At 40.5% G+C, this 27,994-nt stretch overlaps 1 pseudogene; it reads left to right on the top strand.

The window, feature by feature from the left end:
- The first annotated feature begins 40 nt into the window (after positions 1-40).
- On the top strand, positions 41-23,914 carry LOC129640848 (rho GTPase-activating protein 20-like; annotated as a pseudogene).
- The last annotated feature ends 4,080 nt before the right edge of the window (positions 23,915-27,994 follow it).

Here is a 27,994-nt window from a genome sequence, read left to right as displayed (position 1 = left end):
AACGTCCCAAAGTTTTCTTTTCTTTCCTTCCCTATAGGATATGCTTTCCTTTATCAATCAAAAAGGGCCATTCACAGAAGGCATCTTCAGAAAATCAGCCAGTATAAAATCATGCAGAGCCTTAAAGAACAAACTAAACTGTGGAGACACAGTGAACTTGAATGATGAACCAGTTCTTGTGATATCGTCGGTCTTAAAGGTAAGGAACGTTTGAGCATTATCCACACACGGTAAATCTGAAGCTATATGACTGGTCCTTCATTATGAGTGCCCAAGAAACCTAATAGGCATAAGAGAGGAAGGGTCTGAAAAGTGAAAAACACTTCACAAAGCCAAAACTGAAGGAAGGTACCTCAAATGTTATAAGCCCCATACATTAGATATTTTCCTTTTTCATTGCACATCTTGACTCCGGAACACTCCATGCAAAAGAATAACAATATATTTCAAAATACCCACTTACACATTGAGTGTTTACCAAAACAAGCTTCCTGCTTTGGATGACTTCCTCATCACCTTCCTAATGAAGGCCACATTTCCAAAAGAAAATTCATATTAAGCTTTTGGAAACAGTTAACAGAAGCAACTTCCCAGGTGGCTCAGACAGTAAAGAATCCGCCTTCAATGCAGGAAACCTGGGTTCCATCCCTGGGTTGCAAGGATCCCCTGGAACAGGGACTGGCATACGACTCCAGTATTCTTGCCTGGAGAATCCCATGGACATGGAGTCTGGCAGGCTATAGTCCATGAGGTGGCACAGAACTGGACACGGCTGAAGCAACTTAGCATGGAGGCAGGACAGATGTTTACTCACTATGGTAAACTCGTGTGTTTAGTGTGTGTGTGTGTGTGTGTGTGTGTGTGTGTGAGTGTGTCTGTGTGTGTTAGTCTCCTAGTCGCAGCCGACTCTCTGTGATTTCATTGACTGTAGCCCAGCAGACTCCTCTGTCCATGGAATCCTCCAGGCAAGAATACTAGAGTGGGTTGCCATGCCTTTCTCCAGGGGATCTTCCTGCCAGGGATCGAACCTGCATCTCTTGCATCTCCTGCATTGGCAGGCAGGTTTTTTTTTTTACCACTAGCACCACCTGGGAAGCCCATTTGGCTTACAATGAATCAAAAAACGCTTAGTGAGGCCACCAAAATCTCTGATCACTTCATCATCCTTCCTTCCCCTGTTTCACAATGCCTTTTACTTGAAAATTAGTGTAGGGATGACTCCACCATTTGTTCCTCCTTTTATCTCCCTTACCATCTTTAATGGGCTTTGTTAACATTTGTAAGTTTAGCCCACCAGCCAAGGTTACAGTTACACGGTAACCAGTTTTACTACGTGCCTAATCTTATAAATCTTATTATTAAAGCGAGTGCAACAATCAAAATCTGTTTGGAATTTGACAAAAGTCAATAGATTTATATAAAAAATAGACTGAATTTGAAATGATACAGCTAAATCACAAGTGTGTAGTTAATTTTCTACCAGGGCGATAATACAACAGAAAGAAAAAAATTAATCAATCCATCTTGGTGCTTGTTAGCAGCTATGAACAAAAATATATTCATGTAGTAATTACTACAGACAGGTTATTAAAATTATCTTAGAAACCAAATAACATATGGTGTTTCCTTGTCCCCTATTAATGTTCGATTGTATGATAATAGCAACAGTGCAGATATGATTTAGAGTTGACCCCTACTACACTGGACCCATAATAATACACACTAGGTATGCAAATAGCAAGTAGAGTGCTACCCTCTCAAAGGTGCACACTTGGAACTGATTTGATTTTTGAGCAAGTGTTTCTAGGCTCTTGCCTGTTTCCATGCTATAAGCACAGACTAGTAAGAACCGGGTGGCTACTTATGGGTACAGGTCTTAGACAGTCCCAAAGTTTTCTCTTCCTAAAGTTGATTGATCTTGGTGGGGAATCAAACCTTGCAACTTTGGCCTTGAGAATACCATATGTCAAAGCAACCATGGAGTTGGTCTAAATCAGAAATGAATATATAGTCAGAACCACTTTGAGTTTTTCATTAAATTGTCTATAAACAGAGGTCCAATAGCAAATACCCATGGCATATTCTGCATGAGTCATGTCCTGGCTTAACCATACTCAGTCTCACCAATGGATTCTACAGCACAGGGTTCAGGAGAGAGAAGAGACACACTCCAAGTGCATGTGGTTTGGTACACAAGGCAAGGGCCCTACCACACACTCCCAGACTCCCAGAAGCCAAAGCCGATGACATGGTTGAATGGCATCAACAACTCCACGGACATGAATTTGAACAAGACCCAGGTGTTGGTGATGGACAGGAAAGCCTGGTGTGCAGTCCATGGGGTCACAAAGAGTAGGACGGGACTGAATGGCTGAACTGAAATGGAGTGCTTCCTCCTTCCAAATGTACTGCGGACACTCCCTAAGTAGCCTAGTGAAACCCTGATGACCATGATTGGGTACTGTATACCAATTAGAAGAAAAAGTATGAGAGGCCTCAGTCTTTGTACATTATCTTCATACTCTGTCCTCAGTACTCAAGAGTGCCAGACACAAACAGCAGCTCAATAAGTACTGAAAGAAGCAAACACTATCAGGATTACAATCATAGATGGCTTAGAAACACTGCCTAAAGAAGATACTATTAAGAGAAGTCAGGCTGTATATTAAGACCAGTGGAAGCAAGTTGTGCCTTTGAAACTGGCAAGGCAATGCAATCATTTCCTCTCAGTCTTGCACAACAGGTTACAACTTCATCTATTTTAATAGGCCCCATTCTACGATAGGAAGCCTTGATCATCAGGATAAAGTTTCCAGGCCTCCTCTTCGGAAGCTGACATTTGTATATTCTCTCCCACAGGTGTCAAGTTGCAATGTATCTAAATTTTCAGTTTCCTCTTTGGGTGGATATATTCCATTCAAAGTGTTGTAAGGGTAACATGTAGTTTACCCTTGGGGCTTTTGATTTATTTCTAACACCTGCTGCTTAAAAGTCTGTAGAACTGAACTTTTATATGATTTTTTCTTTTTTTTTTAATTTAATTTTATTTTTTAAACTTTACATAATTGTATTAGTTTTGCCAAATATCAAAATCAATCCGCCACAGGTACACATGTGTTCCCCATCCTGAACCCTCCTCCCTCCTCCCTCCCCGTTCCATCCCTCTGGGTCGTCCCAGTGCACCAGCCCCAAGCATCCAGTATCGTGTATCGAACCTGGCAGCTCAACTCCAGAAAAACAAATGACCCAATCAAAAAATGGGCCAAAGAACTAAATAGACATTTCTCCAAAGAAGACATACAGATGGCTAACAAACACATAAAAAGATGCTCAACATCACTCATTATCAGAGAAATGCAAATCAAAACCACTATGAGGTACCATTTCACACCAGTCAGAATGATTTTTTTCTTTTTAAGAAAACGATTGAAGCTATTTCAATATTAGTTTTTTCCCAGGGAGCACACATACTTCAGGTTTTCTCTTAATATGTGTATAAGAGCATGTAGGGGTGTAATTTTGTTTATTTCAGAACTTCTCTTTCTTGAATTACGAGTAAGCATGTGTCTGAAGTAAAGAAACAAAATGGGCATGTGCGTTTCTTTTCAAGAAACTAATAGGATTTAGGATCAGTTATCACCAGACCTTGCCAGTTTGTACTAATGTGTTAACATGTACACAAAGAGTAAGTTCCAGGCGATAGAAGGAGCTTGAGCTTCATTCTCACTGCAGCCCAGACTCTGCTTTTATGCTTCTAATTTTAGTTGGGGAAATTCCATCCACTACTTCTGGGTGTGCAAGGCTGTGGAGAATGACAGCCAAGCTCTGTGTGAATCAGTCTGGGTGGCTGTGAAGGAATTGTGGACTGAATTGAATTTTTCCACTAAATATTTTCTTTGCAATTTCTCCATTGAATTTATCCTAAGAATAATATATGCTTTTTGATCTATATAAGGATTTTCTTCGAAATATCCAAGGAAGCATATTTACAGCCAGTCTGTATGATAAATGGCTTGATGTTATTGATCAAGGGAATGAGCAGGAGAAAATAACGTCGACCCAGAGGTAATGATGCAATAATTACTCAACTCTGAGAAAATACAACCAACATACTCTTAGGAAAATATTAGCTTATAGTTTACAGCTGTGTCCTCTAAAATAATGACCAGTATTACAGGGTTTCACTTGATCATGCCCATGGAAGCCAGTTTGAAGAGAGATGCATGCCTTATTGGTGACACTGTAATTGCTGTTTTTCCCCTAATCTTATTAACATGGAATGCTTGACCATTTTACACCTTCTGAACACATGAAAGTGTTGGAGATGAATCCACTGGTCTAAAATGAGATGATAAAGAACCAATCCGCCAGTGGTATGATCTTAAATACAAACACATAACTAACCAGAGCAGGTCTTACCTGGTTCAGGAATTAAATTCAGTGAAACGTTTTTGTATGCATTCATGCCTGGAACTGTGAGAATGGACTGTGTACATGGTATAAAAAGAAGTAATTTGTTCTCTGTATTCCCACTTACTAAGCAAAATGACTCGCTTTATTTATAAGTGTTTTTTTCTGTCCTTAGGCTTCTAAACCAGCTGCCGAGAGCCAATGTAGTTTTTCTGCGATATCTTTTTGCAGTTTTACACAATATTGAGCAACATTCCTCATCCAATCAGATGACAGCTTATAATTTATCAGTGTGTATTACACCAAGCCTTCTTTGTCTGCCTAATTCTGGCAGCTCAGAAAACCTCACCAAACAGGTAATGAGATCTCTCATTTTTATGCCTTGCGGAGCAGAGTCCCCATCTTAAACCTGAAGTCTGCAGTAGTAACTCTGATGAACCAGTTTTTAAAGTGCACATTTTAATTACACTGCCTTGGAGTGGCAGAGTCCTACTCTGGTTGGGCATGGGAAGGTGTATTATAACTGAGAACAGTTGACTCACTTCCCCTTTGCCACCCAAGAGGTTAAACGATAGAGAGGTAAGAGTAGGATGATATGATAGAAAAAACGTGGCTTTGCAATCGGAGAGCGAAGGTTCAACTCTCAGCCTAATCACTGAGGGTGTACAAGCCTCCAGACTATGATTTCATCATTACCCAATGATGACAACACCCAATACATCTGGTCACTGTCGGCACATCTTGGCGGCCTGGGCAATATGAGCACCTGAGGCTCCACACATACTGGCCGCACTCTGCCAGCTGTGGCTCATTCAGGAAAACACTTGGCTGCTATTGTGTCTCTGCCTGAGGATGAAGAAGCTAGTAAAATATTTCAGAACATCCTAACAGAGGCACAACATGCCTAATAAGATCACAGCTCTTCTCCAAGCTCCTCCGGACAGCAAGTGTGAGGCAAGGGAGTGTGCTAAGACAGACAGACATGTTTTCTCTCCAGATGCTTTCTTTCCTCACAAACCCCCCAGGCCCACACAGAGACCTCTGCTACCCAAGTTTCAGACATTTCTTCACTGAAGTGAAATCCACAATTGGTGTTGTATTCGATACTTTATAAATTTTAATAATGAGATATATAAAATCTATCTCAATAAAACTAGAAATAATTTTATTAAAAATAAATAAAACTTAATAAGAGAATATACATTTATGTCCCAAATATCCTATGTGGGCTACTTAAAAATCATCCTAGTTTTAAGCATGTTAACCATCATTACAAAATTTTAGTTATTAAACCAGGCTACATAGTAAAACTTTAGCCCACTGACTCAAAGAATTTTAAAATTTGAGCCCATACTACTCTTCAAAGTATCAGTTATGTCTTAGAAAAAGCTGATGTATATATAATATATTTATATAGTTTTTAGTCAAGTCTGAATTTTTCTCAGAATTCTTTTACATTTTTGGTTAGAGCCAAGATTCATGCATGAAATGTGATTTACTATTACACCATATGTACAGTAATACCCAGTTTTTTGCCCCTTTGTGTTACAGATTTCTTTCATACAATTTCTCATTGAAAACTGTCTCAAGATATTTGGAGAAGATATCACTTCTCTCTTTGGAGAGACCTCAGTGAGTTCTGATAACAGTGATATCACTGATATTACCGATAACAGTGAGAAGGTTGCAGGTACGTGAATAATGTAACTGGCTTTGATGCCAAAGACAGCAAGGCTGCCAGGGGTCAATGGGAGATCCTAGAGCCCAAAGCACATTCTAAGGGCAGTAATTTCCATCTGCTCCAAGACATGGGAAGTTTCCCACTTGTGAGAGCAAAGCAAGGATAAGACTGTTCTGATTTCAAGAAGCAACTAGTACAGCTTTAGGAGACATCACGATTCTTTGAGTTCAGTTCAGTTGCTCAGTCATGTCTGACTCTTTGGGACCCCAAGGACTACAGTGACCCCAAGTCCTTGGGGTCGAGGACTGCAGCGCGCCAGGCCTCCCTGTCCATCACCAACTCCCAGAGCTTACTCAAACTCATGTCCTTTGAATTGGTGATGCCATCCAACCATCTCATCCTCTCTCGTCCCCTTCTCCTGCCTTCAATCTTTCCCAGCATCAGGGTCTTTTCCGCTGAGTCAGTTCTTTACATCAGGTGACCAAAGCATTGGAGTTTCAGCTTCAGCATCAGTTCGATTGCTGTATTGGGGGTGGCTTTTCTGTATTCTGGCAACTTTTGGTTCTTTTTCATTGTGGAGGTTCCTCACTGTGGGTGGGGTTGTGTGAGTGGCTTGTCAAGGTTTCCTGCTTAGGGAAGCTTGCGTCCCTGTTCTGGTGGGTTTAGCTGGACTTCTCTCCAGAGTGCAATGAAGTGTCCTGTAGGGAGTTTTGAGATGTCTACGGGTTTGGTGTGAATTTGGTCAGCCTGTATATTGAAGCTCAGGGCTATGTTCCTGCGTTGTTCGAGAATTTGCATTGTATGTCTTGCTCTGGAACTTGTTGGCTCTTGGGTGGTGCTTGGTTTCAGTGTAGGTATGGAGGCTTATGGATGAGCTCTTATCCATTAATGTTCCCTGGAGTCAGGAGTTCTCTGGTGTTCTCAGGTTTTGAACTTAAGCTTCCTGTCTCTGGTTTTCAGTCTTATTCTTAGAGTAGCCTCAAGACTTCTCTATCTGTACAGCACCGATGAGAAAACATCTAGGTTAATGATGAAAAGCTTCTCCACAGTGAGGGACACCCAGAGAGGTTCACCAAGTTAGATGGAGAAGAGAATACGGTGGAGGGAGATAGAGTTGGCCAGGAGAAGAAGAGGGGGAATCCAAAGGGGAGAGAGCAAGCTAGCCAGTAATCAATTCCCTATGTGGTCTCCACAGTCTGGACCCATCACAGAGGCTCATGCAGTTACACAGAGAAGAGAAGGAAGAAGTAGACAGAGGTGACCAAGACAAGAAAAGAGGGAATCAAAAGGAGAGAGACAGATCCAGCCAGTAATCAGTTCCCAAAGTGTTCTCCATAGCCCGGAATACACAAAGAGATTCACAGAGTGGGTAGGGAAGAAAAGGGTGAGGGTGGAGATAGAGGCGACCTGGTGGAGAAAAAGGAGAGTCAAAAGGGGGAGAGAGCAATCAAGGCAGTGGTCAAACTCCCAAGTAAAAATTGGTTGTGAAGATTGGGTTCTTAAACGTACAAAATTGATAACAAATACCAAAAAGCACACATTAGAAGTCTACAGTAAAGGTTAGAGTCTCCCAAATACAGTATTAAAAAAAAAAAAAAAACAAAGTCACAAAAAATGATAAAATATATGTATGAAGTTTGCTTTAAAAATAGGGTCTTTTTTTGGAAAGGTAATAGTAGGTTATACAAGTTAAAATTAAAGAAGTAATAGAGGACTTAAAAATTAAAAAAAAAATTTTTAAATGATAATAGTAAAAATATATCTAGGAATTTCTCTGGAGTTGTTGTTGGGAGTGCGGGGTAGTTCAGTTTCAGATAGTTCCGTGATCCAGCTTATACTTCTCAAGATCTCTAGGTCCCTTCCAAAGTCGTCAGTGCTAACTACAAGGTTTTAATCTGTCGCACCTGTCTTTTCCAGAGCGGATCCCTCTGTTTATTTTAACTTCTTCTGTTTGCTGGTCTTTTCAGGGTCTAATTTCCGCCCTGACTCATGGGGGCGAAGGTGGTCACTTATTTAGGCTCCCTTATTCAGTGGTACTGTGGGGACGGAGGAGCACTGCAAACAGATATCCCTGGCGTGTGCTCACAGTGTCCTGGCCGCACTGGGTTTGCCCCCGCTCACGGTGTGTGCTTTCCCAGTCTACACTGCTCAGCTCCAGGTTGCTCTGCCTGCAACTGTCTGAGGCGGGCCCTGGGTTGCGTGCACTTCCCAGGTCTAAGCCATTCAGGTTCAGGTTCTCAGGTACTCCACAAAGGCGCAGACTCAGTTGGACCTGCGTTTTGTGCCCTTCCCAGGTCCGAGCAGCTCAGGCGACCAGGTGCTTAGCGAGCACAGTGCCCCCCAAGTGTGGTGTGTCTTATCACCTCCCCCATCCCAGCCGCTCGATTTGCTGGGTGGCAGCAGGCCTGCCCATCACAGGTGGGCCGTGTGTCTCTTCTGGGGAGCTGATCTCTGGCTGCGACCATCCCAGCGGATGTCAATCGCCCAGAATCCCAACAAGTCTTGGTTAGCAAATGGGAGCCTACTTGCAGTTTTGTAGAGGATGCCTCTCTGGGGCTGAGATTGCCCCTTTCAGGCTCTGGCTGCCCCCACCTGCCTCCCTGTCTCTGGTTGGAGATGAGTCAGTGCACAGCCAGCTAGCTCTGCTCTGGTGTTCTCTCAGTCCTCTGCTCTGTGAGTGGGCCAGGAAGTGCCCTAGATTAGGGCTTTTCACAGGAGAGTTTTTTTTCTCTCTCTCTGGCTATCCCACAATTTGGGTTGCTATCTCACATTAGCTCCCTCAGATTGCCCTCAGGGCACTCAGGCCTGGTCCTTACCCTAAGCAATGCAGCCCGCACCTCCCTGTTCAGGCCCCCCGCTTGCTGGTGGCAATTGTGAGTGTCTGGACGAGTTCCCTGCTGGAAGTTGATGTTAGTCACATAATCTGTGGGGTTTCTTTCTTTCTTTTTCCTCCCCGTTATGTTACCCTCTGAGATTCCAAAACTCCCCACTGACCTGCCAATGAGAGTGTTTCCCAGTGTTTCGAAACTTCTCCTCTTTTAAGACTCCCATCCCAGGACAGATCTCTGTCCCTACCTCATTTGTCTCTCTTTTTCTCTTGTATATTTTGCCCTACCTCCTTTTGAAGACAATGGGCTGCCTTTCTGGGAGGACCTGATGTCCTCTTCCAGCATTCTGAAGTTGTTTTGTGGAATTTGCTCAGCATTCACTGTTCTTTCGATGAATTTGTGGGGAGAAAGTGGTCTTTCTGTTCTATTCCTCCGCTGCCTTAGGACTGCCCCTGAGACTTGAACTCTGGATTCTACCTCCACAGCAAGCTCTCATTCCATTCTGCTTCAGACCTAGGTTGCCAACAGAACTGGACTGAATGTTTATATGTCTGTTTGTTTTTAAGTCTTTCCTCTTGCAATTATCCCTGCTAGCATTCCAGTATTGTCCCATTGACATTTCTTTCCCTGAATAAAATGTCTTACTAATTTAGCAAGTACTGGGGCCAGAATAGAATTTCTACTTAAAGTATTTATATTCTTATCATTGTTATTCTATACCCACAAAGTTACAAAATTTCATTTTTTAACATTCAAACCCTAATTTGAGCATGAGGAAAAACACTAACCTAAATCTTGCCAGGATTCTTTAAGAAAGATGAAGTTGTAAAGTTAACCTGTTTAACAGTCCCTGGCAACCCACTCCAGTATTATTATCCAGCAATTCCCACGGACAGGAGCATGACAGGCTGTAGTCCATGGGGTCGCAAGAGTGGGACACGACTGAACAACCAAGCACCATACTTTTCGTGGCTATAGTATATAGTTTTATTGGTCACAGAGCCCACGAGAACTCTAACACCAACCAATGTACATTACAAAAGGGCCATTTAGGCCTGAAAATAAAAGCGTAGGCCTTAATGTCTATATTGCTTTCCATCTAAGGTTATAGGCTAGCTGGCCATATAGCTTTGTACCAACTGATAGAGCTTTCTTCCTAAGCGTATTCTTAATTAAAACTGAACAATGAATGAATACATTTGAAATACATGAATACCTGTGGGTACTGTAGAAATAAAAGAATCAGGTTAAGAGTAGGGAAACCAGGGTGCATAAAGCAACTCAACCCATATAAACCTGTATCTTTTTAACATTTGTACATATTAATTAGGAGAATCTCTTCCTGAATTTAAGAATGCATTTGCTTTCTTCATTCTCTCCTTTGAAAATGATGGTAGTATGAATGTCAGGGCAGGAAGAGCCTAAGGCAAAGTGATGGCATTCCTTGAGGAATGCACACCTTCTGGAGGCTGCACAATCAAATGGAGAATGGGGGTGGGGTCTGCTTAGGGGCAGGTGACTGATGTCTAGGCTGCCTTAGGCCTTCTGAAGGAGGGAAATTACCTTTATTAAGGCTGCTATGTGCCATGTCTTGTGCTGGGTAGTACATTATGTTATGTAGTCCAGTGAGGTGTAAGTAGCATCATTTATATTACATTTGAGTAAACTGACGCTCAAAGATTTTTAGGTAACTCATCCAATTAAGAGGCAGAATAGGAGCCTTCTGGTTCTCTCACCCAGCACCACAAGTGGTTCACTTACTTGAATGGACATGGTGACGCACTCACTATGTCTCCGAAAGACAAGTGGATGGGCATTTTAAAAGATTTGGTTAAATTCTTCTGTTTATTTCTCTACACCTGGGCTCCTCTAATTGACTTCTGTAGCTGGTTATTTAAGCAGGTTATTTAAGGAAATATTAAGCAGGTTTATTGAGCAAATATCAGGAAAACATTCATAGCTGGGCACGAGACACTTTGAACTCAATTTTTCATTGCTGATCACTCTTTTTTGGAAAGCATTCCTTTGACTGGGGCTGTTGGTAGGTAAAATTCATCTTTGGGTTAGCTGAGTCAGGTGACACAGAAAAATGGCCACCTGTAATCTTACCATATTTTCGGCAATTAATGCCTACTTCTCAAGGACTCTGAGGGCAGGAAGTCTTCCTTTGAGGTGACTGATGTGTGTGGCCTCCCAGAGGAGAGGTCCAGAGGCTGACTGATAAGCACTGTCAGGCAGGATGTCTCATGAAAGGCGATTCTTTTTAAGGGAGAAAATTGGGCGTGACTGGGTACTCAGAAAGCCAAACAGGTAACTGAACAGAGCAAGGAAACTTCCTACAAATGCGGATTAATTTGAATATTAAATAACTATGGCCTTTCAAATGAGATCTGAAACCAGAATCCACTGATAACACTTCACATTAGGAAACCTGTATAACTATAGGTTAAGTGCCTCATGACACAGGGCAAAGGGAATAGAGAGCACTGTCTGGGGGAATACTGTCACAGGGAGAGTCAACCCTGCGTCTGATCACGCCTCTAGGTTTAACTACTGGTTTGCAGAATATGACGAAGAAGAACATGTTAACACCAGAAGAATGCAATTAGCCTGCTTCAGAATGAGGGGAATGCTATATAACAAATGGTTCAGTTTCTCTCTTTCAGCCTCTGCCATGAACATGCTGCTGAATGTAAGTGGTGGAAATCAGGCTAAATAATCTAAACTACTAGTAGTGAAAATCTCTCTTCTACATTAGTTTCAGACAAGAAGACACTTAGGAAGAGTTCTCTCAAAAAGTGGGCCTTTGGCCATACCTTCAAGACCTGCGAGGACAACCAACACGTGTCTCTACCACCCACAAAGCCAAAACAGCTCTTTGGAGCTGCTCTTGAGGATGTATGTGATCATGACACCCTGCCCACCCCAATTCTGGTAGGTCTTATTTTGGTTTCTGTAACCTTCCTGAGAAGGGGAGTTCTGAGAGATCAAGTGTTCTCTTCCAATTCTACTCCCAAATGAAGAAGTCTGGCTTTGTCCGATAAGATTCATAACATGACTTCAAAGAATAAGATCTGATTTAGGTACTGCAGAGTCAGAAGGCAACTACAAGATGAAAAGATACTCTCATCCATTCCGCTGATTTCAACAAAGACCCATCTATAACAGCTTAAACCAGTTAACTTGGACTCTGTAAGTTAAGGCAGTTAGAGAAGGCGAGGTTGAGAAAAAGAAGGAGAGCAGTCCTTTACAGATCACCTTTATGAGGTGAGAAGGGGCAGCAGTCAGATTAGTGAGCTGCTGAAGGAAATGGCAACCCACTCCAGTACTCTCGCCTGGAAAATCCCATGGGCGGAGGAGCCTGGTAGGCTGCAGTCCATGGGGTCGCTAAGAGTCGGACACGACTGAGTGACTTCCCTTTCACTTTTCACTTTCATGCACTGGAGAAGGAAATGGCAACCCATTCCAGTTTTCTTGCCTGGAGAATCCCAGGGATGGGGGAGCCTGGTGGGCTGCCATCTATGGGGGTCACACAGAGTCAGACATGACTGGAGCGACTTAGCAGCAGCAGAAGCCCTTACCCAAGAAAAGATTAAGTATATAGAGGCACATATGTGGAAAGCTCCTGTCTTAATGGGGCCTGTTCGTCTGCAAGGTTGTTCAGAGTAGTTATCTCTTAAACAGCTGGGGCAAGGAATTTTGAAGATTGGCCAGAGGCTGGGACTGGCTGGGAGCTGGGTGTAATCAACCCAATGTCCTTTTTTCTTTCGGGTGAGAGAGTACTTGTTCTGCATAGAATGGTGGGGAGGTCCTGGAGGCGAGTTTGAACTCCATGCTGTTTTGAGCCGTATAGCTTTCCTTCAGACTCTGTGTGTTAGAATCTCTGAGAGTCCACCTCATCCTCAAATGTCTCCTCGTCTCCTCTCTTGAAGTCAACACTAGTCCCAAGTCTCCTTCAGCTGAGTCTACTCCCCCTTATGATGCAAAATGTCTCACACGGATTTGATATGTAACTCAAGTGTTTAAGCATAAAGTACGCATCCTCTGACAAAGATGAATCATTTGCTCCTGACAGAATGTGTCAAAAGAGAGTCACAGAGTTTGGACTGTGCTATATCAAATTAGTGTATTGAACTGTAAGCATTAACTCTTGTTCACTGTCCACTATCTCTGCAAGCACTACACTAGATGCAGGGAATTTTATGGTATATATGAAGAAATTTATCTTATTAGGTACGTGCTAGCTACTACCCCAGACCTTGTGTCTTTCACAGAACATTTAGGCGGTAGCCATGACTATCATCACCCCCACTTCACAAATGAAAATCAAAAGAGCCTCACCCAAGTATGTGCTATGCCCAAAGTCACACAGTGGATGACTGGCATACAGATTCCACATTCCTTGAAAAACCTGGCTCCAATATCTGTTATCTCTCTAACTCTGCAGATAGCAGAGGACATGAAAATACAGGAAAAGGAACTAGAAAGGCTGATGAGAGAGGAATGTCATCGGAGAAGGAGGAGAGGCGTATTCAGCTTCATTTTGAGGGGAGGGAATACAGGAAACAGGACTGAATGGGGTGGACAGTCCCTGGAAGGGGAATAAACAAAACGAGAATGAATATGGGAAAAAGATTTCCACACATAGGGAAGAGCATCTATAATAGGGAATAATGAGAAAGGAGTGGTGAAGGAGGAGAGGGTGAATCTACAAAGGCCTCAAAGCAGAGACGTTTAACACAGTAAATTCATAGAAACGGAAAATCTGATTACACAAGTGTTTAAAATCTTTCAATGTATGAATGTCAAATCGCTTCTTGGGTCGAAAATATATTTAGAGACACTGAAGAAAAAATTTCAAATTGACTTCGGTGCTGTTCTAGAACTGTACCCTCATATACCACAGCTCTGTCAAAACAGGAGCAAGCTTGTGCTCTGGGCTTCTAGACATGAAACGTCCCAAAGTTTTCTTTTCTTTCCTTCCCTATAGGATATGCTTTCCTTTATCAATCAAAAAGGGCCATTCACAGAAGGCATCTTCAGAAAATCAGCCAGTATAAAATCATGCAGAGCCTTAAAGAACAAACTAAACTGTGGAGACACAGTGAACTTGAATGATGAACCAGTTCTTGTGATATCGTCGGTCTTAAAGGTAAGGAACGTTTGAGCATTATCCACACACGGTAAATCTGAAGCTATATGACTGGTCCTTCATTATGAGTGCCCAAGAAACCTAATAGGCATAAGAGAGGAAGGGTCTGAAAAGTGAAAAACACTTCACAAAGCCAAAACTGAAGGAAGGTACCTCAAATGTTATAAGCCCCATACATTAGATATTTTCCTTTTTCATTGCACATCTTGACTCCGGAACACTCCATGCAAAAGAATAACAATATATTTCAAAATACCCACTTACACATTGAGTGTTTACCAAAACAAGCTTCCTGCTTTGGATGACTTCCTCATCACCTTCCTAATGAAGGCCACATTTCCAAAAGAAAATTCATATTAAGCTTTTGGAAACAGTTAACAGAAGCAACTTCCCAGGTGGCTCAGACAGTAAAGAATCCGCCTTCAATGCAGGAAACCTGGGTTCCATCCCTGGGTTGCAAGGATCCCCTGGAACAGGGACTGGCATACGACTCCAGTATTCTTGCCTGGAGAATCCCATGGACATGGAGTCTGGCAGGCTATAGTCCATGAGGTGGCACAGAACTGGACACGGCTGAAGCAACTTAGCATGGAGGCAGGACAGATGTTTACTCACTATGGTAAACTCGTGTGTTTAGTGTGTGTGTGTGTGTGTGTGTGTGTGTGTGTGAGTGTGTCTGTGTGTGTTAGTCTCCTAGTCGCAGCCGACTCTCTGTGATTTCATTGACTGTAGCCCAGCAGACTCCTCTGTCCATGGAATCCTCCAGGCAAGAATACTAGAGTGGGTTGCCATGCCTTTCTCCAGGGGATCTTCCTGCCAGGGATCGAACCTGCATCTCTTGCATCTCCTGCATTGGCAGGCAGGTTTTTTTTTTACCACTAGCACCACCTGGGAAGCCCATTTGGCTTACAATGAATCAAAAAACGCTTAGTGAGGCCACCAAAATCTCTGATCACTTCATCATCCTTCCTTCCCCTGTTTCACAATGCCTTTTACTTGAAAATTAGTGTAGGGATGACTCCACCATTTGTTCCTCCTTTTATCTCCCTTACCATCTTTAATGGGCTTTGTTAACATTTGTAAGTTTAGCCCACCAGCCAAGGTTACAGTTACACGGTAACCAGTTTTACTACGTGCCTAATCTTATAAATCTTATTATTAAAGCGAGTGCAACAATCAAAATCTGTTTGGAATTTGACAAAAGTCAATAGATTTATATAAAAAATAGACTGAATTTGAAATGATACAGCTAAATCACAAGTGTGTAGTTAATTTTCTACCAGGGCGATAATACAACAGAAAGAAAAAAATTAATCAATCCATCTTGGTGCTTGTTAGCAGCTATGAACAAAAATATATTCATGTAGTAATTACTACAGACAGGTTATTAAAATTATCTTAGAAACCAAATAACATATGGTGTTTCCTTGTCCCCTATTAATGTTCGATTGTATGATAATAGCAACAGTGCAGATATGATTTAGAGTTGACCCCTACTACACTGGACCCATAATAATACACACTAGGTATGCAAATAGCAAGTAGAGTGCTACCCTCTCAAAGGTGCACACTTGGAACTGATTTGATTTTTGAGCAAGTGTTTCTAGGCTCTTGCCTGTTTCCATGCTATAAGCACAGACTAGTAAGAACCGGGTGGCTACTTATGGGTACAGGTCTTAGACAGTCCCAAAGTTTTCTCTTCCTAAAGTTGATTGATCTTGGTGGGGAATCAAACCTTGCAACTTTGGCCTTGAGAATACCATATGTCAAAGCAACCATGGAGTTGGTCTAAATCAGAAATGAATATATAGTCAGAACCACTTTGAGTTTTTCATTAAATTGTCTATAAACAGAGGTCCAATAGCAAATACCCATGGCATATTCTGCATGAGTCATGTCCTGGCTTAACCATACTCAGTCTCACCAATGGATTCTACAGCACAGGGTTCAGGAGAGAGAAGAGACACACTCCAAGTGCATGTGGTTTGGTACACAAGGCAAGGGCCCTACCACACACTCCCAGACTCCCAGAAGCCAAAGCCGATGACATGGTTGAATGGCATCAACAACTCCACGGACATGAATTTGAACAAGACCCAGGTGTTGGTGATGGACAGGAAAGCCTGGTGTGCAGTCCATGGGGTCACAAAGAGTAGGACGGGACTGAATGGCTGAACTGAAATGGAGTGCTTCCTCCTTCCAAATGTACTGCGGACACTCCCTAAGTAGCCTAGTGAAACCCTGATGACCATGATTGGGTACTGTATACCAATTAGAAGAAAAAGTATGAGAGGCCTCAGTCTTTGTACATTATCTTCATACTCTGTCCTCAGTACTCAAGAGTGCCAGACACAAACAGCAGCTCAATAAGTACTGAAAGAAGCAAACACTATCAGGATTACAATCATAGATGGCTTAGAAACACTGCCTAAAGAAGATACTATTAAGAGAAGTCAGGCTGTATATTAAGACCAGTGGAAGCAAGTTGTGCCTTTGAAACTGGCAAGGCAATGCAATCATTTCCTCTCAGTCTTGCACAACAGGTTACAACTTCATCTATTTTAATAGGCCCCATTCTACGATAGGAAGCCTTGATCATCAGGATAAAGTTTCCAGGCCTCCTCTTCGGAAGCTGACATTTGTATATTCTCTCCCACAGGTGTCAAGTTGCAATGTATCTAAATTTTCAGTTTCCTCTTTGGGTGGATATATTCCATTCAAAGTGTTGTAAGGGTAACATGTAGTTTACCCTTGGGGCTTTTGATTTATTTCTAACACCTGCTGCTTAAAAGTCTGTAGAACTGAACTTTTATATGATTTTTTCTTTTTTTTTTAATTTAATTTTATTTTTTAAACTTTACATAATTGTATTAGTTTTGCCAAATATCAAAATCAATCCGCCACAGGTACACATGTGTTCCCCATCCTGAACCCTCCTCCCTCCTCCCTCCCCGTTCCATCCCTCTGGGTCGTCCCAGTGCACCAGCCCCAAGCATCCAGTATCGTGTATCGAACCTGGCAGCTCAACTCCAGAAAAACAAATGACCCAATCAAAAAATGGGCCAAAGAACTAAATAGACATTTCTCCAAAGAAGACATACAGATGGCTAACAAACACATAAAAAGATGCTCAACATCACTCATTATCAGAGAAATGCAAATCAAAACCACTATGAGGTACCATTTCACACCAGTCAGAATGATTTTTTTCTTTTTAAGAAAACGATTGAAGCTATTTCAATACTAGTTTTTTCCCAGGGAGCACACATACTTCAGGTTTTCTCTTAATATGTGTATAAGAGCATGTAGGGGTGTAATTTTGTTTATTTCAGAACTTCTCTTTCTTGAATTACGAGTAAGCATGTGTCTGAAGTAAAGAAACAAAATGGGCATGTGCGTTTCTTTTCAAGAAACTAATAGGATTTAGGATCAGTTATCACCAGACCTTGCCAGTTTGTACTAATGTGTTAACATGTACACAAAGAGTAAGTTCCAGGCGATAGAAGGAGCTTGAGCTTCATTCTCACTGCAGCCCAGACTCTGCTTTTATGCTTCTAATTTTAGTTGGGGAAATTCCATCCACTACTTCTGGGTGTGCAAGGCTGTGGAGAATGACAGCCAAGCTCTGTGTGAATCAGTCTGGGTGGCTGTGAAGGAATTGTGGACTGAATTGAATTTTTCCACTAAATATTTTCTTTGCAATTTCTCCATTGAATTTATCCTAAGAATAATATATGCTTTTTGATCTATATAAGGATTTTCTTCGAAATATCCAAGGAAGCATATTTACAGCCAGTCTGTATGATAAATGGCTTGATGTTATTGATCAAGGGAATGAGCAGGAGAAAATAACGTCGACCCAGAGGTAATGATGCAATAATTACTCAACTCTGAGAAAATACAACCAACATACTCTTAGGAAAATATTAGCTTATAGTTTACAGCTGTGTCCTCTAAAATAATGACCAGTATTACGGGGTTTCACTTGATCATGCCCATGGAAGCCAGTTTGAAGAGAGATGCATGCCTTATTGGTGACACTGTAATTGCTGTTTTTCCCCTAATCTTATTAACATGGAATGCTTGACCATTTTACACCTTCTGAACACATGAAAGTGTTGGAGATGAATCCACTGGTCTAAAATGAGATGATAAAGAACCAATCCGCCAGTGGTATGATCTTAAATACAAACACATAACTAACCAGAGCAGGTCTTACCTGGTTCAGGAATTAAATTCAGTGAAACGTTTTTGTATGCATTCATGCCTGGAACTGTGAGAATGGACTGTGTACATGGTATAAAAAGAAGTAATTTGTTCTCTGTATTCCCACTTACTAAGCAAAATGACTCGCTTTATTTATAAGTGTTTTTTTCTGTCCTTAGGCTTCTAAACCAGCTGCCGAGAGCCAATGTAGTTTTTCTGCGATATCTTTTTGCAGTTTTACACAATATTGAGCAACATTCCTCATCCAATCAGATGACAGCTTATAATTTATCAGTGTGTATTACACCAAGCCTTCTTTGTCTGCCTAATTCTGGCAGCTCAGAAAACCTCACCAAACAGGTAATGAGATCTCTCATTTTTATGCCTTGCGGAGCAGAGTCCCCATCTTAAACCTGAAGTCTGCAGTAGTAACTCTGATGAACCAGTTTTTAAAGTGCACATTTTAATTACACTGCCTTGGAGTGGCAGAGTCCTACTCTGGTTGGGCATGGGAAGGTGTATTATAACTGAGAACAGTTGACTCACTTCCCCTTTGCCACCCAAGAGGTTAAACGATAGAGAGGTAAGAGTAGGATGATATGATAGAAAAAACGTGGCTTTGCAATCGGAGAGCGAAGGTTCAACTCTCAGCCTAATCACTGAGGGTGTACAAGCCTCCAGACTATGATTTCATCATTACCCAATGATGACAACACCCAATACATCTGGTCACTGTCGGCACATCTTGGCGGCCTGGGCAATATGAGCACCTGAGGCTCCACACATACTGGCCGCACTCTGCCAGCTGTGGCTCATTCAGCAAAGTATTTGGCTTCCGTTGTGTCTCCGCCAGAGAATGAGGAAGCTAGTAAAATATTTCAGAACATCCTAACAGAGCCACAACATGCCTAATAAGATCACAGCTCTTCCCCAAGCTGCCCCAGACAGCAAGTGTGAGGCATGGCAATGTAGTTAGACAGACAGACATGTTTTCTCTCCAGATGCTTTCTTCCTTCACAAACCCTCCCACCCTGCACAGAAACCTCTGCTACCCACGTTTCAGATATTTCTTCACCGAAGTGAATTTCACAGTTTGTGTTGTATTCGATACTTTATAAGTTTTAATAAGATGCTATATATAAATCCTATCTCAATAAAACTAGGAAAGAGGGATGGTATGCGGAGGAAGGAGGGAGGAGGGTTCAGGATGGGGAACACATGTATACCTGTGGCAGATTCATTTTGATATTTGGCAAAACTAATACAATTATGTAAAGTTTAAAAATAAAATAAAATTAAAAAAAATAAATAAATAAAACTTAATAAGAGAATATACATTTTTGCTCCAAACATCCTGTGTGGGGTGCTTAAAAGTCATCCTGGTTTTAAGCATGTAACCATCATTACAAAATTTAAGTTATTAAAGCAGACCACATATTATAACTAGCCCACTGACTTAAAGAATTTTAAAATTTGAGCCCAAAGTACTCTTGAAAGTATCAGTTATTTCTTAGAAAAAGCTGATGTATATATATATATTTTTAATCAAGTCTGAATTTTTCTCAGACTTCTTTTGCATTGTTTGTTAGAGCCAAGATTCATGGATGAAATGTGATTTACTATTACACCATATGTACAGTAATACCCCATTTTTTGCCCCTTCGTGTTACAGATTTCTTTCATACAATTTCTCATTGAAAACTGTCTCAAGATATTTGGAGAAGATATCACTTCTCTCTTTGGAGAGATCTCAGTGAGTTGTGATAACAGTGATATCACTGATATCATTGATAACAGTGAGAAGGTTGCAGGTACGTGAATAATGTAACTGGCTTTGATGCCAAAGACAGAAAGGCTGCCAGGGGTCAATGGGAGATCCTAGAGCCCAAAGCACATTCTAAGGGCAGTAATTTCCATCTGCTCCAAGACATGGGCAGTTTCCCACTTGTGAGATCAAAGAAAGGATAAGACTGTTCTGATTTCAGGAAGCTACTAGTAAGCTTTAGGAGACATCATGGTTCAGTTCTGTTCAGTTGCTCAGTCGTGTCTGACTCTTTGTGACCCCAAGGACTACAGTGACCCCAAGTCCTTGGGGTCGAGGACTGCAGCGCGCCAGGCCTCCCTGTGCATCACCAACTCCCGGAGCTTACTCAAACTCATGTCCATCGAATCGGTGATGCCATCCAACCATCTCACCCTCTCGTCCCCTTCTCCTCCTGCCCTCAATCTTTCCCAGCATCAGGGTCTTTTCCAATGAGTCCGTTCTTCACATCAGGTGGCAAATCATTGGCATTTCAGTCTCAACATCAGTCCTTCCAATGAATATTCAGGACTGATCTCCTTTAGGATGGACTGGTTGGATCTCCTTGCAGTCCAAAGGACTCTCAAGAGTCTTCTCCAATACCACAGTTCAAAACGAACCGCCCAGTATGTTATCACATTTGGAAATTTTTAAAATAAAACTTGAAATGCAACTCATATATAAAAGATGTGCTCTGGCTTAACCTAGGTTGATGGGCCCAGAGCACTGCCTGGTTTATTCCCCTCTCCTTCCTTTTTTCTGGGCAGTGGTCCCTGAGGCACTGCAGGTTTCTAGTGCCTTTGAATTAGGTTGGAAAAAAAAAAAAAAAACCAGCATCATTGAGGAAAAAAAGGACTAATGTCAGAAAAACTTTCCAGACTATCAACTCTTGTACCACTGTTTACCAGTTGCGTTAACTTTGGCCAATTGTTCTAGCTCAGTTTCAGTTTCTTCATCTCTAAAATGTGAATAAAAATATCTAAATCTTAGGATTCTTGTAAAGATTAAATAAGATAATTGATGTAAAACAAATCTGTAAAGAAGCAATTAATAGGGCTAATAGAAGTTCTCATGAGATTAGAGTTAGTACTACTTGAGCCTAGCAACAGTGGAAACAGTGCCAGACTTTATTTTGGGGGGCTCCAAAATCACTGCAGATGGTGACTGCAGCCATGAAATTAAAAGATGCTTACTCCTTGGAAGAAAAGTTATGACCAACCTAGATAGCATATTGAAAAGCAGAGACATTACTTTGCCAACAAAGGTCCGTCTAGTCAAGGCTATAGTTTTTCCAGTGGTCATGTATGGATGTGAGAGTTGGACTGTGAAGAAAGCCGAGAGCTGAAGAATTGATGCTTTTGAGCTGTGGTGTTGGAGAAGACTCTTGAGAGTCCCTTGGACTGCAAGGAGATCCAACCAGGCCATTCTGAAGGAGATCAACCCTGGAATTTCTTTGGAAGGAATGACGCTAAAGCTGAAACTCCAGTACTTTGGCCACCTCATGCGAAGAGTTGACTCATTGGAAAAGACCCTGATGCTGGGAGGGATTGGGGGAAAGAGGAGAAGGGGACGACAGAGGATGAGATGGCTGGATGGCATCACTGACTCGATGGACGTGAGTCTGAGTGAACTCCGGGAGTTGGTGATGGACAGGGAGGCCTGGCATGCTGCGATTCACGAGGTTGCAAAGATTCAGACACGACTGAGCGACTGAACTGAACTGAACTGAACTGAATATCTGAGAACATGTTCAAACTAAGTTAACTGTTTGCTTTCATTTCATCAGTGACAAAAGAACAATCTCTTGAATCCAAGTGAGAATGACAGTTTTTTACAAAAAGGGACAACTGCAGTATGATGCCATGACCTCATCAAGGATGGGTCCATCCACTGACCTGTCTACAGTATTCTAAGGCCCCGAAGATTACAGTCCCCATAATCACACTTTATCCTTGCTTTTTCTTTATCCTATAATAAATCTCTCACTCAAGAACACTTTTTACAAAATATTTGCATAATTTTGTTGAGTTTGAATTAAATGCTCAGATCTTATCCAGAAATAAATGAATTTCCTGGCACAAGAATGAACATGAGGCACTTCAACCAAGAAAACTACTTTGGATCATTCAATGAAAAATAAGACCTTTCAAGGTCCCAGCTTATACCATTTCAGTTTTTCTTGATCCCATATATCCATATTTGAGAAAATATTCCCCCCAAAGTATTTCTTCTTTCATTCCTACCATATTATTTTTTGTACTGTATTGTCCATTTTTATATTGATGCAATAAAAATAGGTTAGAGAACCATTTCATTTGCTTATGATTCAGTTTAACACTTTGGTAGAGGCTCAACTGGCAGTTTGGGTCTCAACTAAGATCACTTATGAACTTTTAAGCACTTGGCAGCTCAACCTGGAGTAAGCTACATGTCTGCTGTTTGAAGTTGGCTCTGGGTTGATCCCCACGTCTTCAACAAGAAAACCGGCCTACTTCATATGGTGGAAGAAGAGTTCCCAACAGCAAGAGAGGCTTTTCAAGAGTCACCGTAGAAAAGGGCTCCACAGAAGACTACAAAGACAATGAGTTATTCATTATTTACTGAGGAAAGTAAGGGAGTTCCAGAAAAACATCTATAGTCAGCTTCACTGACTATGCTAAAGCCTTTGACTGTATGTATGCATGGTGCTCAGTTGTCAGTCGTGTCCAACTCTTTGCAACCCTATGGACTGTAGCCCACCAGCTCCTCTGTTCATGGGATTTTCCAGGCAAGAATACTGGAGTAGGTTGCCATTTCCTCCTCCAGGGGAATCTTCCTGATCCAGGGATCAAATCCATGTTTCCTGAGACTCCTGTGTTGGAGGTGGTACCTTTACCTGCTGAGCTGTCAAGGAAGTCCTTTGACCATGTGGATCACAACAAACTGTGAAAAATGATTAAAGAGATGGGAGTACCAGACCACCTTACTTGCCTCCTGGGAAACCTGTATGCCGGTCAAGAAGCAACACTTAGAATCGAACATGGAACAGAGGACTGGCTCATGATTTAGAAAGGTTGTATATCATCACTCTGCTTATTTAATTGATATGCAGAGTATATCATGCGAAGTGCTATGCTGGAGGAATCAAGTTGGAATCAAGATTTCTGGGAGAATTATCAACCTCAGATATACAGATGATACCGCTCTAATGGCAGAAAGTGAAGACAAACTAGAGTCTCTTGAAAAGGGTGAAAGAGGAGAATGAAAAAGCTGGTTTGAAACTAACCATTAGAAAAACTAAGGGACAGCTAGGTCATTTCCTCAGAGGATAAAAAATTACAGAAGCATAAGAGAAACAGAGAGCATTTTATGGCTTATGCGTTTTGAAAACTTAGTTTCCTAGGAAACAACAACAACACATGGCAGAGGGTAAAGATCTAGGTGGAAACCTCATGGGAAAAGCCTTAAATCATTAGGTGTATGGAACACATGCCACATTTCATAAATAGAAACCAAGGGGAATTAGGAAGCCCCCAGAGAACAATTAAATAACATGTCTAAGAAAGATGGGGCATCGTACATTCATACAGAATTTCTTGTACCTCAACATGGAACAGATCAGTGAAGTTATTCCCATCAACATGAGAATTACCGTATGGAAGGAACAAAGAGAACCACTGGATTTGAGTAACACATGTCTCAGTAATAGTGGTACAGGCCAATCACCTGGGACAAGAGAGCAAGTAGGACCTTTCAGCAGATGTCCAGCATACACAGATGACACAGTGGATAAATGTCATGCCTCATTCCACAATCACCTAACTCCTTAGCATTAGAAGACCCCAGAACATGATACATTCATGGAGAAAATGGAAAGACCTTGAATTTATGCCAATCTGGGAACAAAGGATTACACTAGGAATGTACCATTTAAAACTATACAACAGTACATATCTTAATATGTTACAGTTTGTAGACTGAGATTGATACCAATATATATAGAATACTTGATCCATGCATTGTTTCCATAGCAAGGGTTCCAGGGTCAAATCGGTTTGGGAAATGCTAGATTTTCCTACCGGAAATCAAAATGCCCATTAACATATTAATGTCTTAGAGAAGACTCACAGTAAAGAAACTCAGTATTTTCCACATCTGACCTGAGAGGTCGTTTTGGAGGAACCCTATTAATGAACGATCCTAGGAACATACATATATCAACACTGCTCTTAGTTTATCTTCTTAGGTCACAGAAGATCCTCTACAATGCAACCTGCTCCAGTAATCCATTTTTTCTTCACTATCTCTCAGTGTAGATCCTTTTCTTTAGCTGGGTCAGACACTTCACTGTTTCCTGAACAAGATACATGCATATCTCTAAGTATAATTATCAACTCCTCTTTGTCTCTAAATATACACAAACTAGATAGCTACTTGGGTTCTACTCGCTCAGAAATTTCACAAGAGACATCTGTGACCATTCCAGCTCAAATTAATTGCTCTTTTATAATGCATAAACATTTGACCCCATTAGATATTGGCTCCTATGCTGCTATGCACCATCAGGAATTACACTGGTATTTTTATACATAGCTCAACAATCCAAATTCCTCTGGTAAATGATTATTCGTTGTGTTAATTTTATATTACTTTTAATGCCTGGGTAAATGTCTACTAAAAAAAGGTATAAATGAACTTTTGAATTTTTCTAAGAGTACAGAAATTACATTGACTGGTAATGACTGCAAATTTTAAAACCGAAGAGGTAGAAAACAGCACAAATGGAATTTCAGTGAGTAGCAGTAAGACATAAGTTTTAGATATGACTTTACAGTCTTTACTGTTCACAAGTTCTGGTAGTCACTGTTTTTATTCATCTAGCAAAAATGGGATATCGGTGTGATATATTTGGGAATAATCGCATGCTTGTATAAATTTTCTTTTGAGTAGAAACAATTCCATAACAAAAAGGGGTAAAAACATGGCTGGGCAGTGTATCTGTGAGTTTTTAGGCCAAGAAAGATACACAAAAGTCTCTCAAATCTGAAGAGGAGAAATAACAGGAGATAAAGAAAAGCTGAAAACAGTCTGTCAACTGTAACTCACAGAGGAGATTCTTGCCATGTGGAAATGACAAATAAAGGTTAGCTTCCCCCTAGGATACTCACCAAGAAAATCAAGTTATTAATTTTAGAAAAGACTCTAGGAACTGATAAACTATACAAGGACCCACTTGTCTAATGTAGAATGAATAAAAGACGATTTGATTTTCTGATATTAGTCTTTACTATAGCTAGTAAGATCTGTGTAATCATCAGACAATTTTCACTTAGTGATGTAATTAAGGTTAACTTTTTTGAAAAGCAAAGCAAAGATACTAAGGATGAAAATATTGATTGATTCCAGAAAGAGAGCTATTGAATGGCTTTAAGAGGAAACTAATTATCTTTATGGTGATTAAAAATTATGATATATTGACTAGAATATGAATGTAATATATATATTCCATTTTTATTTCACTGCATTAGCTATATCTCAAATAATTATTTTTATTTTTTAGTATTTTAGTTTTTCAATCATTCAGTTAATACATGTTATAATTTTGTGAATTATTCTTTAATCCATACATTGGTTATGCTTTTTTTTTTTTCAGGTTCCCATACTGAAGGATTTTCATTACTATTTGTAACAGCTAATTTCTAATTTTAATAGAATAGTGACTAGATAATATGTGAATGATTGTGATTCTTTGTGACTGCAAGTATATAGTAAATTTTAAACTTTTAAATGTTGCATGCATGCTTTAGAAGAGTATGTATTCTCTGTTGGGTTCTCTTTTGGGTACAAAGATATATATATATATATATATATATATATATATATTTAAAATCATGCTATATATGTTACTCTGAAGAAGGACATGGCAACCCACTCCTGTACTCTTGCCTGAAAAATCCCATGGATGGAGGGGCCTGGTAGGCTACAGTCCATGAGATCGCGAAGTCAGACACGACCAAGCGACTTCACTTTCACTTTTCACTTGCATGCATTGGAGAAGGAAATGGCAACCCACTCCAGTGTTCTTGCCTGGAGAATCCCAGGGACAGAGGAGCCTGGTGGGCTGCCATCCATGGCGTCGCACAGAGTCGGACACGACTGAAGCGACTTAGCAGCAGCATATGTGTTACTCAAATCCTCTCTGTATATTCTCCAAATTAGTAGTTTCTAAGAGAGGTGTTAAACTCTCCCATTATGATATTAAGTTTGTCAATTTTATTTTGTAATTCTGAGTTTTTATAGCTGTTTGTTTTGGAGGGGGGTTACAGTCTACATCTATATTAAGCATACACAAAGTTATAATTTTATACTCTTCATAAATATTCTTTATTAATGTTAATGCATCTGCTTTATATTCTATTTTGAATAATATTTTTATTTCAGCTCTTCTTTTGGTCCATATATGCCTAGAATATCTCTTTTGCTTTTTCTCTTTTGAAATTTTCTTTTCAGGGTGGGTGTGCACAGATTTGGTGGTGTGCGTGTTTTTGTGTCAGTGTCTCCTATAAACACCATATAACTGTTTTTTTTTTTTAATATCTAAGCTAGTAATTTTATTTTTAATTTAACCAGAGTCATGTAATCTATTTACATTTGTTGTCACTACAATGTATTTTGAGTTACACCATTTTATTCCATAGTTTAGTTTCATCAGCAGTTTCTAATGGCTTCATTTGTCCTCCTTCTTCTAACCTTTATTGGATTAGTACACTGTAGATAAGTGTTTTCCTTATTGATTTTTATTTATGCATATTAAAACTTCTCAGACATTCTCTCTCTGAATATCCTGCTGTAACATTCCTCTATTATCTTTTGCTAGCATCCCATTAAAATTCTATTAAACAAGGATTCTTGAACACCATATCTCAAAATTTTTTCAATGTTTTTCTTTATGCTGCATCTTGGGTACAATTCTTAGTTCTCTCTTCCAGTTTGTTAGGTCTTTAACTTTGTCCCATTCCAGAGTTAATGTTTTAAATTTTATGAGTTTTCAAATGCTGATATATTTTCTAGGGCTACCAACTGGATCTTTTTCCTATCCTTATGATTATATATATATATATATATATATATATATATATATATATATTTAATATAGATCATTCCTTTTCCTTTCTGATTCTGGTACCAAGAAATAGCCTGCTGCTGTAACAATACCTAAATATGTGGAAGGGGCTTTGTAAACTGGGTAGTGAGCAGAGGCTTGGAGAAGTTTTTGAGATACATGCCAATAAAAGCCTGAGTTACTGTGAGGACAATATTGGTAGAACTATAGATGTTAGAGGTGATTCTAGTAAGGATTCAGAAAGAAAAGAGGAGAGCTTGAGAGGCAGTCTATCTTCTTAGAGAATAAACAAATAATTATGAACAGAATGTTAGTAGAAATATGGACATTCAAGGTCATCCTGGTGAAGCCTCAGATAGAAATGAAGAACACGTTACTGGAAACTAAGACAAGATAACCATGTGATAAAAGGCAAAGAACTTGGCTGAACTGGTGTTCTAGTTCTGTGAAAAAGAGAGCTTGCAAGCAATAAAAATGAGTATTTATTTCAGCGGCAGTGAATTACCCTACTCTGTCTTCTGGCTCACTGATCTGTTGCCCTGTACCATTCAATCTACTGTTGATTCCTTCGAGTGTATTTTTTATTTCAGTTATTGTGCTCTTCATCTCTATTTGGTTGTTTGGCTCTTTGTTAAAAGCTTTTAACTTCTCACTTAGTGCATCCATTCATACTGTGGACAACACTTTGGAGGTTTCTAAAAAAAACTAAAAAGGGAACTACCATATGACTCAGCAATCTCACTCCTGGGTATATATCTGGAAAATACAAAAATTCTACTCGAAAATATACATGCACCCCAATGTTCATAGCAGT

This window comes from Bubalus kerabau, unplaced genomic scaffold (genome assembly GCF_029407905.1).
Source record: "Bubalus kerabau isolate K-KA32 ecotype Philippines breed swamp buffalo unplaced genomic scaffold, PCC_UOA_SB_1v2 scaffold_50, whole genome shotgun sequence".
In the NCBI taxonomy this organism is placed as follows: Eukaryota; Metazoa; Chordata; class Mammalia; order Artiodactyla; family Bovidae; genus Bubalus; species Bubalus kerabau.
Note: the sequence above shows the minus strand (reverse complement) of the source record. Positions and strands in the feature narration are given on the sequence as shown.